A 15,106-nucleotide genomic window follows, 5' to 3' on the forward strand; every position below is an offset into this window, starting at 1 on the left:
ACAAGCAGGGGGAGAGGGAGAAGCAGACTCCCCACTGAGCAGGGAGCCCAATGCGGGGTTTGATCCCAGGACCCTGAGATTATGACCTGAGCCAAAGGGAGATGCTTAACGACTGAGCCACCCAGGCTCCCCCTAGTATCCCATTTTAACTATTGTGTTTATGACAGTATCTCTTTGTATAATTTTTTTTAGTAGTTGCTCTAGTGATTGCAATAAACATAATTTACTTTTCATAGTCCACTTAGAATCAGTATTTTGCTACTTCAAGTGGAATGTAGAAATATTACCCCCAAATAAATCCCTTTATCATCTCCCCACCCTTTTGTTAGAGTTGTTTTATGTATTAGAATCATAAACCCCATCTGGCAGTGTTAATAATTTTTACTGTCAATAGTAAATATTTTTTTAAGATTTTTTAATTTATTTGACAGAGAGAGACACAGTGAGAGATGAAACACAAGCAGGGGGAGTGGGAGAGGGAGAAGCAGGCTTCCCACCGAGCAGGGAGCCTGAGGCGGGGCTCGATCCCAGTACCCTGGGATCATGACCTGAGCCAAAGGCAGACGCTTAAGGACTGAGCCACCCAGGCGCCCCAATAGTAAATATTTTTAAAATTACTCAAGAGAATAGTCTACTATGTTTACTCAGATATTTACCATTTCTGTTCTTTCATTCTTGATGTTCCCCATTTCCTTCAGGTATCATTCCCCTTCTATCTGAAGAACTTCCTTTAGCAATTCTTTTAGAGCAGGACTGTTGCCAAAAAATTCTTTTGGTTTTCCTTCTCTAATAATGTCTTTATTTTACCTCTACTCCTGAAGAATATTTTCACTGGATATAGAAGGGTATTTCTTGATAGGGTAGGAGAAAAAAATCCCAGTGAGGTGCGACTATCAAATGACCATTGCTTACCTAATCACAATACCTGGAAGATGGAGTACTCTGATTCCAGTCTAGGTCATATAATAAAAATTTTGACACTTTCCCTCCTTGATCGATCCATTTGTGATGTTCAACTCTTAGAACTTCCAAATTCTGTAAGCCAGTAGATTCTCTCTCTCTTTTTTAGTTTTATTTATTTATTTTAGAGAGGGGGGCGGCGAGTGTGAGCAGGGGAGGGGAGAAGAGGGAGAGGGAGAGAGAGAATCTTCAAGCAGACTCCCCTCTGAGTGTGGAGCTCTACTCAGGGCTCGGTCCCAGGACCCTGACATAATAGATTTTCTTTGTACTTAACCTACTTTGATTTGGTTTTCCGTCATTTGCAGCCAAAAGTATTGTCTAGTAAATGTATCCATGAACAATTGCTGACAACAAATGTGTTTTATTTTCTAAGTTAACATAAGTTAGTCTAAGCAAGATAAAGCAGTTGAGTCTTTAAATTGTGTAGACTCTTGTTTCTAATAAATGAATGACTTGTACAAGTAAAATATAGCAATGAGAGATAAGCACTAACTTTTGTGTAACAACTTCAGGAGAACTGGAGCACTGAGTGCACATCCCTGCTTCTGATAATAGGACCAAGAAAAAAAAGTGATAAAAAAGACTGAATCCTCATCCCAGGTGAGGACTACCACTGAGTGTGCAAACTGCTTTTTCATGGGGGCAGTTACCTAATTTTTGAGACATTAATTTGTATTGTTGCATACTTCTCCCTTGCATCTTTGTCAGAGGGATTTTGGTAGGACCCAAAGCAGAAGCTGTTGGAAGTCCAGAGCTGTCTTATGTTTTGTGAAAATTCAACCTGACTGAAAAGATTATGAAAATATCCAGGGAGAGGGACACTTGGGTGGCTCAGTCGGTTAAGCGTCTGCCTTCGGCTCAGGTCATGATCCCAGGGTCCTGGGATTGAGTCCTGAATCGGGGTCCTTGCTCAGCGGGGAGCCTGCTTCTCCCTTTGCCTGCTGCTCCCCCTGCTTGTGTGCTCTCTCTCTCTCTGACAAATAAATAAATAAAATCTTTAAAAAATGTAAAAAAAGATAAAGAAAATATCCAGGGAGGGTGTGTGTGTGTGTGTGTGTGTGTGTGTGTGTGTGTGTGTGTGTGTGTTTGTGTGGTTAAGAAGACAAGGAAGTGCCTTAGAGAAAACCAAGGAAGAAAAGATTTCAGAAGGCTAGGAAGGGGGTGAAGGTCTATAGTTTTGTGATTTGAGGCAACCTGCACCATGTTTTTTGACAGCACCATGGGGAGAGGGTTGGACCCTGAGCATAAGGAGTTTTATCCTCAATGAAGATGCTTATGCCCTAAGCCACGGGTCCTGATGAGATCATGCAGATTGGGGCAATGGCCGTCTCTGTGGTAACCAATCTGGACTCTTGAGCCAATCACTGCAGAGCCTCCCTGATGCTTAAATGGTGGATAAGACCCACCCTAGGACATATACATATCTCTGGTGGAATTCTTCTTGGGAATGCCAATAATGACTAAGATTAAGTTTTTTGCCAGTGTAACAGCATGAGGCTTCAGGTTTGGATTTAAGTTCATTATGAGAAAATAAATGTTATTTTCTCCATACCTGAATATGCCCTAAAATTCATCCCTGTTACTTCTGGATGAAGCATCAGACCCCAACTTAGTTCCTTGACTTACCACTTTTGAATAAGTATCTGAAGAGAGAGGCTCAATAGCAGTCAAGCCATAGTCCTAAAATTCCCCAGGAGTTCACCCATAATCAGTGGCATTCATACCCTTAGGAAAATACCTAAATATTAAGAATATCCTGCCTAGGGTCCAAGAGTAGGAGTTCAGAAGAATGAGAATTAATCCACAACTTTATTCTTTGTATTCTATATCTCCCTAAAAAGGCTTCTTATATATTTTCCCCCAACCATAACCTTTATCACTTTTATAATGGAAAAAAAGCCCCATAAATTTATTGGAAAAAAATCAAGAGTCAAAGAATGATCCAAAATAATAGTATGAGATTTCACTAGCTAGTTAGTACACAGCTAATTGCCAATAACGATCTGCAGTAGAGAGAATAAGAATGAGTCATAAATCTGTTTGTCTCCTTGATGAGCCCTTTTCCCACTTCAAGTTTCTTTAAGCTAAAGTAAATTTTTATTTTTTTAAAAAGATTTTATTTATTTGTCAGAGAGAGAGAGAGCAAGAGAGAGAGCGAGTGCACAAGCAGGGGGAGCAGAAGGCTGAGGGAGAGGGAGAAGAAGGCTCCCCACTGAGCAGGGAGCCCAATATGGGGCTTGATCCCAGGACCCTGGGATCATGACCCAAGCTGAAGGCAGATGCTTAACCAACTGAGTCACCCTGGTGCCCCTGGGTTCAATTTTAGATATGTTGAGTCTGAGATGCTGTGGAATACCCAAAGGGAAATATTTAATAGACAGTTGGATAAACAGTTCAGAAGAAATATCTGGGAAAGAGTTGTAGTTTTTTGAGTCATCACATAGAGTTGATGATGATAGCCATAGAAGTGGGTAGTGAGAGTACACTCACTGTGGGTAGAATGAGGTGAAAAGAAGGCCAAAGAGAGAAGCCTTGAGGAACATTGATAATTAATCAATTAGCATAGATATGGGAACACAAGAAAGGGACTAAAAAGAAATGGCTAAGGCCATAGGAAGAAAACTTGGAGAATATGGTATCACAAAGCCAAGTGGTGGGGTTTAACAGAGGATGAGGTCAGGGTACCTGGGTGGCTCATTCGGTTAAGTGTCTGACTCTTAGTTTCAGCTCAGGTGGTGATCTCAGGGTCATGATCCCATGGTCGTGAGATCAAGCCCCTTGTCAGGCCCCCGTGCTTAGCGTGCAGTCTGCTTGAGATTCTCTGTCTCTGCCCCTCCTCCTGCTTACGCATGTGTGTGTCCTCTTTCTCTTTCTCTCAAATAAATAAATAAAATCTCAATAAAAAAAAGAGAGGATGAAGTCAATAGTAGCAATGCCATTGATTGATGAAATAAGGACTGATAAATAGCCATAGGATTTAGCAACAAAGTCATTAGTGAATTCACTAAGAGTGATTCCTGTAACAGGCAGAAGCCAGACAGCAGTGGATTAAGGAATGGGTGTGAAAGAAATGAAACAGTGAGTGTAGTCAGCTCTTCTAAGAGGCGTGTGGCTATGACAAAGAGATTCTCCTTTGTAATTAGAGGAAAGAAAGAATGGTAGGTTTAATTGCAGAAAATGGTGCATTTGGTGCCAGGAACTGAGGAAGTTCTTATTTAACTGTTTGTATAGTATTTTCTCTGTGAAAATAAGAGGTCAGGTCATCTGCTGTGAGTGAAGTGATAGGGTCAGAGATTTGAAGAGAAAGGAGAAAATGAATAGTCATTGTGAAGAATGGAAGAGAGAACTGACAAAAGAGGCATGGGAGGATTTCTAGACAATATCATTAGTCCAGTGGAGGCTGAAGAACTTGAATTTATATTTGTGCCATCTTGGTAGGTTCTGTGATTTTTAACAGCAATAAGAAGTAGTCCAGGTGTGGGCATGGAGAAGTAGGAACAACATAAGGATTGTTGAGGATATTGTTAAGTGACTAGTAGAAAGTATAAAAGGAAGAGAAGACAGCAGAGGTGAATAAATAGAATGAAAGTAGACTGATCAAAGAACCAGAGTTCTTTATAAAATAGAAGTGGAGATTTAGAGGGAAAAATTGAGTGAGAAAACAGAAAAGATAGAAGACTGTAGTCAGAAAGTGGGATATCTGTATACAATGGAATATTATGCAGCCATCAAAAGGAATGATATCTTGCCATTTGCAATGACATGGATGGAACTGGAGGGTGTTATGCTGAGCGAAATAAGTCAATCAGAGAAAGACATGTATCATATGACCTCACTGATATGAGGAATTCTTAATCTCAGGAAACAAACAGAGGTTTGCTGGAGTGGTGGGGGGTGGGAGGGATGGGGTGGCTGGGTGATAGACATTGGGGAGGGTATGAGCTATGGTGAGTGCTGTGAGTTGTGCAAGACTGTTGAATCACAGATCTGTACCTCTGAAACAAATAATACAATATATGTTAAAAAAAAAAAAAGAAGATAGCAGGAGGGGAAGAATGAAGGGGGGAAATCGGAGAGGGAGACGAACCATGAGGGACGATGGACTCTGAAAAACAAACTGAGGGTTCTAGAGGGGAGGGGGGTGGGGGGATGGGTTAGTCTGGTGATGGGTATTAAAGAGGGCACGTTCTGCGTGGAGCACTGGGTGTTACACACAAACAATGAATCATGGAACACTACATCAAAAACTAATGATGTAATGTATGGTGATATAACAATAAAAAATTAAAAAAAAAAGAAAGTGGGATATCTGGATATATTATCTCCGAGTTGGAGCAATTTTAGGCAATCAAAGGGTTCAAGATGTGTCATTGGAATGGGGGAAGTTCAAGTAGAAAGGGGAAAAGTTCACTGAAATTGAGAAGCTAAATAAACTGAGAGACCAGGGTATTAGAAGTGTCCAGGGGAAATGTGAATTCATGGCAGAAGAGGAAAACAGTGAGCCAGCAGCTAAATTCTTCACTGAATGTTAAAGAATGACTAGGAGATGAGTAGGTGTCAGTAATAAGAAGTACTCAAATAAAGCCTGATGAAATAAGCTTGAAAGAAACATGAATTTTTAATTAAGTGCAGCAAAAGGGAGCATGGGGGATACAGACCCAACTTTAAATCCTAAGGCAGATAGTATAGGAGACTGAGCATCCTTCACTTGAGAGCTGCAAGTGAAGTAGTTATCATTAGAAACAGACACAGCCAGGAAACCACAGAGGAGCACACTGAAATGAAAAAAAAAAAAGAAAGAAAGAAAGAAAAGAAAAGAACTGGATTCACACAGTATCCAGGTCCAAATGCTAACTCTATCACTTACAACTTTGTCAGAATTAGGGAAATCTGCTTAACTTATCTTTGAGCCCTCTAATTTGTAATCAGCATTTCCTTGGAAATGTGATCTCTTGATATCTACAATAAAGTGAGGAGACCATCTCTCCTCACATTTGTGTTATACTCTATTGGAGGGGTCCCAAAGTAGGATTAATATCTGTCAGAAATTTTAGTAAAAACTGATATTTTAAGTTTTGATTTTTGCTCTTTCTTGTGTGTTCTTGAGACCTCATTCTTCCCCTGTCTCTCCCTTTCCTTAGACGACACCATTTGAGTTGAGGTTGAGTCAAATCCAAGTGACAGACGCTGTACTCTGTTCCTGAGGCTTCATTACTGCACCAGGCTTGTCCTGATGGCTTATTTTTTTCCCCTTCACATCAGTTCTCTTCCAGAAGTCCCTTAGCAAACAGACATCTTGGCTGTCCTATCAATTAGGTAGGCCTGGAGAATATGTCTAGATCCTAGCCATGGGGACATTTTAGGCTTAATCTGGTTTCCCCACATTGTGAAAAATGTTTGGAATTAGAACTGATGTGAGGTTTCCATGATACTTGGTTACAAACATCTAGTCAATTACATAGTATTCTACCATGCCTGGTGAGTAACAATGCACAGGTTGAGTTAACTTTTCTTTCTTTTTTGTTCCCAGAGCATCCCTTCTGTAATATTCACCACATTGTAGACTAATTATCTGTTTGGTTGTGTGTCCTTCTTAGAAAGTGTATGCGACACAATTTCCAAAATTCTTTCAACCAACCCCTTGTTTTAGTCTCCCATTTATTACTTTCCCTTCTTCTTAAAGAGTAGTAGTAAAAACACATTATCTACTTTCTGCCTTATGACTCAGTATTTTTCATGTCTAGGGGGCTTTTTTGCCTGGAGGATACTCACAGCTATTTGTTGTTTAATGCCCAATTTACAAAATCATAATTCTTTTTTTTAAAGATATTTATTTATTTGAGGGGGGGAGGGTGGGAGGGGCAGAGAGAGAGGGAGAATCTAATCTCAAGAAGACTCCCTGCTGAGTGCAAAGCCCAACACAGGGCTCAATTCCACCACCCCGAGATTATGACCTGGGCCGAAACAAGAGTCAGATGCTTTAACCAGCTGAACCACCAGGTGCCCCAAAATCATATTTCTAATAAATGAAATGTTGAAATCATTTTTGCTTGATCATTTAACATATAATACACATTTGATTAATTTAATTCCCTTAAACAATTTAAGCTGGAATTAAAAATTTAATATGGCTGATACTTTTGAATATCTCATATGCCTTAAACATCAGCAAAGTATGCACAAATACAAAAATTACAAAATCAACTACACTTGTATCTAACCCTATTCAATGCCATGGGTTGAATATTACTGCATTATCTTTGTACTGCTTTTATACCTCTTAAGATTATACCATAGTCGATATCTTCTTAAGGTTTCAGTAGTAGAATTTTGATTATTTTCTAGGATTTCAGAAATCTTATCAACTCCAGTAGAAAAAGAAATACAACTTTAGACCAGTTGAGGTTCCAGGATCTGTGATATCAACTAATTCTTTCTTGGTTGGGATATAAAACCTAGTTTTGTTGTCCAAGGTAATTTAGACCATTTGTTAAAAACCCTTTTGTAATAGTAAAAGTTTTTAAGTACCACAGGATTTGTAATTCTCTGTCTTCTTTATGGTTTTTAATTTTTGAAACTTAGTGTCTGTCTTGGAAATGATGTAAGCTCTAAGTTTTGCATGACCAAGTCCCTAATCAATCATCTTGCCATTATAACATCAATCTGCTTAAAAACCTATGTATTTCTTACCAGTATTTTATTATAATTAGTAGGGCCATTTAGTTGTTTTCTCTACTGAGAGATGGAAGATTGATTCACCCTTCTCATTCCTGGAATATCAGCTCAACTCTTATTTTTACTTGCTTATTGTAAATCTGGTGCTGAGTAATTGACAGATTCCCCTTCTATCTGGTTGTGGTAATTTTACAAAATTACTAGTCTTGATGGCTCCCTTCCTCCTACTTTTTGGTTCCCTTTTATCTGCTTGCTCATATATGAAACATAAATATAGGCAAATTATATGTGGATTTATTTATTAATTAATTTATTAAAGATTTTATTTATCTATTTGCCAGAGAGAGAGAGAAAGAGAGAGAGAGAAAGAGAGCACAAGACGGGGGAGCAGCAGGCAGAGGGAGAAGCAGGCTCCCCACTGAGCAGGGAGTCTGTTGTGGGGCTTGATCCCAGGACCCTGGATTATGACCTGAGCTGAAGGCAGACCCGCAACCGACTGAGCTACCCAGGCATCCTTATATATGGATATATTTAAATCAACACACCCTTTACAGAAGAAAAAATAAATGTGCATCCACACCTGTACACTCAAAGGCCCACATGTAACTCATTATTAAACATACATTGTATTCATCCTTCTACTGTATTAAATTTTTTTGTTTACTTAAAGCTATGTTTTTTGTTTACTTCTCTCATTTGAGTCTTTGTATGAATGTATAGTCTTTGTAGATTTGACTTATTCCAATTCACTCTAATGATGACATTTTAAAGTTAAATTATCACAACTTTACCAGTGGGTAACTCTCTAGGTTTTGTCCTTTTAGCTCTGCCCCTGACATCCCTGAAACATCCCTTCTTTCTTGCCATAACAGAATGTTCTAAAGTCATACTAAATTTTTCCCCCTGCCCCATATAATCAGCTACTCTACAACGAATTCCAGATAATTTTGGTGGATAAAACTACTAAAAATCAAATTTAGATGTTAAGGATATACATGAGAGTAAATGTAGGGCCAAAATATTAGAGCTGCTACCATTCGATCCAGCAATTGCACTACTGGGTATTTACCCCAAAGATACAAATATAGGGACCCGAAGGGGTACGTGCACCCCAATGTTTATAGCAGCAATGTCCACAATAGCCAAACTGTGGAAAGAGCCAAGATGTCCATCGACAGATGAATGGATAAAGAAGATGTGGTATATATACACAATGGAATATTATGCAGCCATCAAAAGGAATGAGATCTTGCCATTTGCAACGACGTGGATGGAACTGGAGGGTGTTATGCTTAGTGAAATAAGTCAATCAGAGAAAGACATGTATCATATGACCTCACTGATATGAGGAATTAATCTCAGGAACAAATTGAGTGTTACTGGAGTGGTTGGGGGTGGGAGGGATGGGGTGGCTGGGTGATAGACATTGGGGAGGGTATGTGCTACGGTGAGCGCTGTGAATTGTGCCAGACTGTTGAATCACAGATCTGTACTTCTGAAACAAATAACACAACATATTTTAAGAAAAAAGAAAAAGAAGAAGATGGCAGGAGAGGAAGAATGAAGGGGAGTAAGTCAGAGGGGGAGACGAACCATGAGAGATGATGGACTCTGAAAAACAAACTGAGGGTTCTAGAGGGGAGGAGGGTAGGGGGATGGGTTAGCCTGGTGATGGGTATTAAAGAGGGCACATTCTGCATGGAGCACTGGGTGTTATGAACAAACAATGAATCATGGAACACTACATCAAAACCAAATGATGTAATATATGGTGATTAACATAACAATAAAAAATTAAAAAAAATATTAGAGCTGCTAGTAGGCCTCTTTTAGTAGTGACAAACCTGGAAGAAAAATTCAAGGTCATGATCTTGCAGTGCTATTTTCCATTTTAACCTGTTATGTTACTGAATAATACTTTTTTTAGACTATATGGTTCCATTGAGCACTAATGCTGTCCCATGCATTGACAAATATTATCTTGTTCTGTGAATTATTTGCTCTTCTGAGAGTCAGGAAGGCCCTCAGAAAGTGGAGGGCTTTTGCTCTCAATAGAAATCTTTGGACATCTATATTTTATTTTAGTTCTTGCATCTGAATTATAAACTATTAAAGCTGGAAAAGCCTTTAGAGACTTTCGTGTGTAATCCATGCAGATTACAGATATACCAGACATTTGTCTCTCCCCTTGTTTCTAAGCATCCTGATCTCTCTTTTAGGGAAATTCTCCACTGTGAGGACAATCTCTCTGTTTGTTTCCTCTCCCAGTAGAATAGAGAGGGATAGGTTCTTTCCATATTTTCTTCCTGATATGGCCAGTAGCTTAGCATGTAACCTAAACTTGGCCAATCAGAGGATCATTCTTAGAACTTTGAATCCTGTTCAAGTGATGTTGTGACAGAGATTTTCAAATGTTTGTCAGACCCCATTTTCTTATCCTCCTGGGCATACAGATATACTACATTTTCCTTGACGTTAGGTGCAGCCATGTGACTTGAGTTCTGGACAATGGAACATAGATAGAAACAATGCCCAACATGTAGGCTTGACCTATAAAAACGTCCCACATGTCATCTTTGCCCTCTCTTTCCCCAACTATTGGCTGAATGGAGAAGACTCCACAGACATAGAAGAGGATAGAAACACAAAATGGAAGGATTATGGATCCCTGAGACAATGCCTGGAGGAGAGCTGCCCAGAAAAGCCACTAGACCAGGAGCACCCATGGTGGACTATTGTGTGAAACAGAAATAAACTTCCACAGTGTAGAACCTCTAAAATTTGGGAGGTTATCTTAGCATTTAGCTTACCCAGACTCAAAGACAGAATGTTTGGCATAAAGTTTATTTTAGCAATATCTGTGACATGGATCAAGCTATTCTTGCTGACAGATCTTGGGGGGCCCCTCATTTTGTTCATTGTCTAAACCTCTTCTCAGAGCTTCTCATCATTTTGGAAGCTACCATATTTTCCCTTTTTGGCTTAAAACAACCAGATCTGGGTGTCTGGTTGGCTTAGTCGTTAGAACATGTGACTCTTGATCTTGGGGTCATGAGTTCAAGCCCCATGTTGGGTGACTCAAAGGAAGAGGAGGAAGGAAGAAGAAGAAGAAGCAGAAAGAGAAGGAAGGGGAGGGGGAGGAGAAGAAGAAGGGGAGTATATTTATCTTGATGAGCACTGAGTAATATATGGAACTGTTGAATCCCTATATTGTACACCTGAAAATAATATAGCACTATATATTAACGACACTGGAATTGAAATAAAAAACAAACAAACAACCAGACCCGGTTTCTGTTGCTTATAATCAAGAATGTAGACTCCATCAGGTAAGAAACTGAGGTCTTAAGTGATAAGTGATTTGCCCTAGGGCACACCTCCTAAGTGGCAGATCTAGGATTACTAACTTGACTTTGTATCTCCTGATTCAGTATTCTTTCCATTATCCTTTTGGGAGTGTGAAGGGGTCCAATAATTAGCATTCCTCTTCCTCACTTCTAAACCAATTGAGAAATGAGATTCGGGAAATGGTAAACAAAGGTATCCATCACCTTCACTACTGGAAAAAGCTAGGTTGGAGGATAGAGACTCCCCACATGGCAGGCCTGCCCCTGTGAGACTTAAGGCAGAGAAGAGCCAAGGAAACTAGTTCCCTGTTGACAACTTGCTTCCACGTAGAAAGAAAAGCAGAAGAGTCTGAACTGCGCTAGTTTCTCCTTCCAAACTCTCCATTTAGAGAAGCCACTGCCTCAGCTGAGGAGGAATGAGAGGGTGAATAGAAGTCAGTACTTTAATGTTAATGACTGACCCTTTACATAAAAAAAATGGGATATAAGATATATATCTTCATTATCAATGGGTAGATATTTTGGCTGCTGGAAATATTTTATTTCTGATAATACATATATTATCAGAACAATGTATAGAACATTGAAACGAAGTCCTCTAATATTCTACCCATCACAGATAAGTGTTAACAGTTTGATGTGTATCCTTTCTTATGACCATGCTAAAATTGAGATTTTGTGGTATCAAAGGCTTAATCTGTAGAGTGCCTGATATAGAAGGAAGTCATTTGCTTCCTTCCTTTCTTCTTCCTTAGTGCCCCAGAGCCTTCTCTAGCCTGAGAATCTATGACTAGTGTTGAGCTGGGCTGATGAAACCACAGAGTCCATAGTTCCTGGGGGCTGACAGACTTACACCTGCCAGAACTGCCAGAGAGCCGTCGTCAGGAATCCCAAGCCCATAGCAGGGGCCCTTGGGGCAAGGGCTGCTCAGCCGGGCCAGGCCCATGGCTTTTCCTATTCTCTGATCCAGGGGTCTAGACCCTCACCAGAGCCAGGGCTTAGAGTTGCCTCTTGGGTTAGCACATTGTCCTGTAAAGCTCTCTTTCTGAGCTGGAGGGCCTATCCCCTCCTTCTGAGCCTCTCCCAGAGGGGAATCAGACACAGGGCTGGGCCCCACGGGGCAGTTGGAGGACTGCTGTGTTCATGTTGTGGCACCCCCCCCCCCAGCGTCTCCTGTAACTCTGTGTGATGCTGATCAGGCTGACCCTTCCTCAGGGATGTCTAAGCCTATTTTCTCCTCTCTGGGTTTTTGGGATTAGCAGGAGATGAGAGTGGGGAGCTAGGGACCCAGCTGGGGAGTGTGTGGGTAGAGGATCAGCACTGACTACAGGCTTCCTTGGCCTGACTCGGCCTCCGACTCAGCTCAGGTGTCTTCCCTCCTGCAGGAGTCTTTCCTGAAAGCCACCTCCCTTCCTCCCCTGCCCAGTTATTCACTCCTTCTAATTCTTGTTGATAGTTTTTCCATGTCTGCCTCCCCTCTAGCACATGAACTTTAAAAGCTAAAATTTAACTCATTCATCTCTATGTCTCTAGAGCTTAGCACCAGATCTGGCTCAATAATACTTGATAACTTTAGGTACCGTGATTGAGAAAAGCAAGGGTGGTACCCCGGGGCTGAATTATATATGTGGGGGTGAGAACAGAAGAGGGAGAAGGGACTACCTTCCTAGGGCCTAGCCAGGGTTTATGATCAGAACCTTCCTGAAGGCAGAACTGTCCACTTTGTAAAAGGAGTTGCTAGGGAAGAGTTAACTCCTTGTCTTGAAAGGTGTGCAGAGACTGAAGATTACCTTTGCAGTGTTGCAAGCAGGATTCAAGCACAGCGCAAGCCTCGGGCCATATAACCACCAAAGGGCCTTCCACCTTTTAAGTCTGAGATTGTGGGAGGACACAGGGCGGGTACCAGAGAGCTACAGTGCTCAGAACGCTGCCTGTCTGTCTAGGTATGGTCAAGGTTGCCTGGAGGCCACTTGGGATAATGTCACGGCCTAATCAACCCCCAACCCCTATGGCTTTCTTGTACATGCACACCCATATTTACAGTAATTTAAATCACATACAACTTACATAAAGTCCTGCCTGTATATGCATATTGCTATGAATGTTTGTTTTCATATATTCTTCACAGATAAGCATGTTAAAACCTGACCTCATCACTAAATAAAGACTCACTGGCCCAAATTTATACACACTTCCTCCACTGCCCCCAGGCCCAGGGAAGCTATGGGGCTTCCTCTTCCTGGGATCGGCCAGGCAGCTCTGAGAAGGGGAGAGGCGGAGAAGGCTTGGCCTGCCTATGATGAATAGAATTAATCATAAAAGTAGAAAAGACTGAAATTCACTGGGAAGTTAGCAATCTACACCATTCCTTGCACAGTATTTCCGGAAATGTCATTAATTGGCCCTGACAAATGTCTTGGCCATTGTATAACATTCTCGGATTTTAGTTTCTGTCATAGTATTACAGATGAGAAGTCCGAAGCTGGTCTAATTCTCTTTCCTTTGTAAGTAAAGGTTTGTTTTCATGTTTCATTTAGGATTTTCTGCACCTACTACTCATCCATCTGCACTGTGCTCTTGAGCTGGAGAGCTGCCTATCACTTCCCGGCAACTTTGGTTTTGCTTTGGCAGCACCTCATAACCAAATATGTCAGTTTAACTATGGGATTATAATTATTGATTGGAACATGACACTCTTTCCTCCCCACACCCTCCCCCTGCCTCAGTGCAGTTACATATGGTCACATGGACAAGAGGCTCTAATAGTATGTACTCAGAGTTTTATGTGTCATTTCTGAGCCCAGCAACATAAGACCCACGTGTGCTTCCTCCATACTCTTAGAAGGATGTGCCTGCGACTGAGTTTCAGTGATGGAGAAAAAAGTTGGGAGAATCCTGCGTTCATAAATGATGATGTAGAAGCATAACTGCTAATGACCTACAGCATGTGCCTTGAATGGCGATATGAAAGATAAACTTGTTTTTTATTTTATTTTTTTGAAGATTTTATTTATTTGAGAGAGAGAGAGAGAGTGCACAAGCAAGAGGGCGAGGGGCAGAGGGAGAAGCAGGCTCCGGCTGAGCAGGAAGACCGATGGGGCTCGATCCCAGGACCCTGAGATCATGACCTGAGCCAAAGGCAGACACTTAACCGACTGAGCCACCCAGGCACCCCTAAATTTCAGTTTATTTGAGGTACTGAATTTTGGGGTTTCTTTGTTATAAAAATAATCTTCAACACACAGGGATTCAAAAAAATATATCATCTAAAACTTTATTTGAGGAAAATAATTAAAATACTCTAACTAGTTTTCAAGGTAGAGGAAAGGGAGAGGAAAAGAAAGAGTGACAAATAATAAATCTGTACTCTAAACAGGTCATAATATTGCAACTGGGAATGTGAAATAGAAGTATACAGTAAGGATTCTTGAAACAAAACATACAAACCCAGAGGGAATTCCTAATAACATCAAACTAAAAGATGTAAACTATTTTAGTGTGTCAGTTATCTATTGTTATGTAGTAAACCACTCCAAAACATTGTGGCTTAAAGCAACAATTTGTTATTTCTCATGATTCCGTGATTGGTTGGGCTCAGCTGGGGAGTTCTTCTGCCCCACAGTATGTTGATGCTTTCAGCTAGGAATTTGGCTGGAATACCCAAGATAACTTCACCTACATCCCTGGGACCTTGACAGGGAAGCTCAGGGGCTTCTCTCCTCTCTCTATGTGTTTTCTCCAGTAGGATGGCCACACCTGTTTACATGATGGTGGCTCCAAGAGAGCAAAGGCAAGAAGCCGCCTGTTCTCTTAGAGCCTACAACTATGACTGTCACACTGTCACTCCCCCGCAATTTACTGGTCAAAATAAGTTGACAGGTCAGCCCAGATTCAAGTGGCAGGGAAACTGATTCCACTTTTTTTTTTTTAAGATTTTATTTATTTATTCATGAGAGACAAAGAGACAGAGGCAGAGGGAGAAGCAGACTCCCCGTGGAGCAGAGAGCCTGATGCAGGACTCAATCCCAGGACCCTGAGATCATGACCTGAGCTGAAGGCAGACATTTAACTGACTGAGCCACCCAGGCGTCCCCTGACTCCACTTCCTTTTTTTTTTTTTTAAG

This window comes from Eumetopias jubatus, unplaced genomic scaffold, assembly GCF_037043125.1.
Source record: "Eumetopias jubatus isolate StellerSeaLion01/CBP00866 unplaced genomic scaffold, mEumJub1_p1.0 scaffold_4, whole genome shotgun sequence".
Lineage (NCBI taxonomy): Eukaryota > Metazoa > Chordata > Mammalia > Carnivora > Otariidae > Eumetopias > Eumetopias jubatus.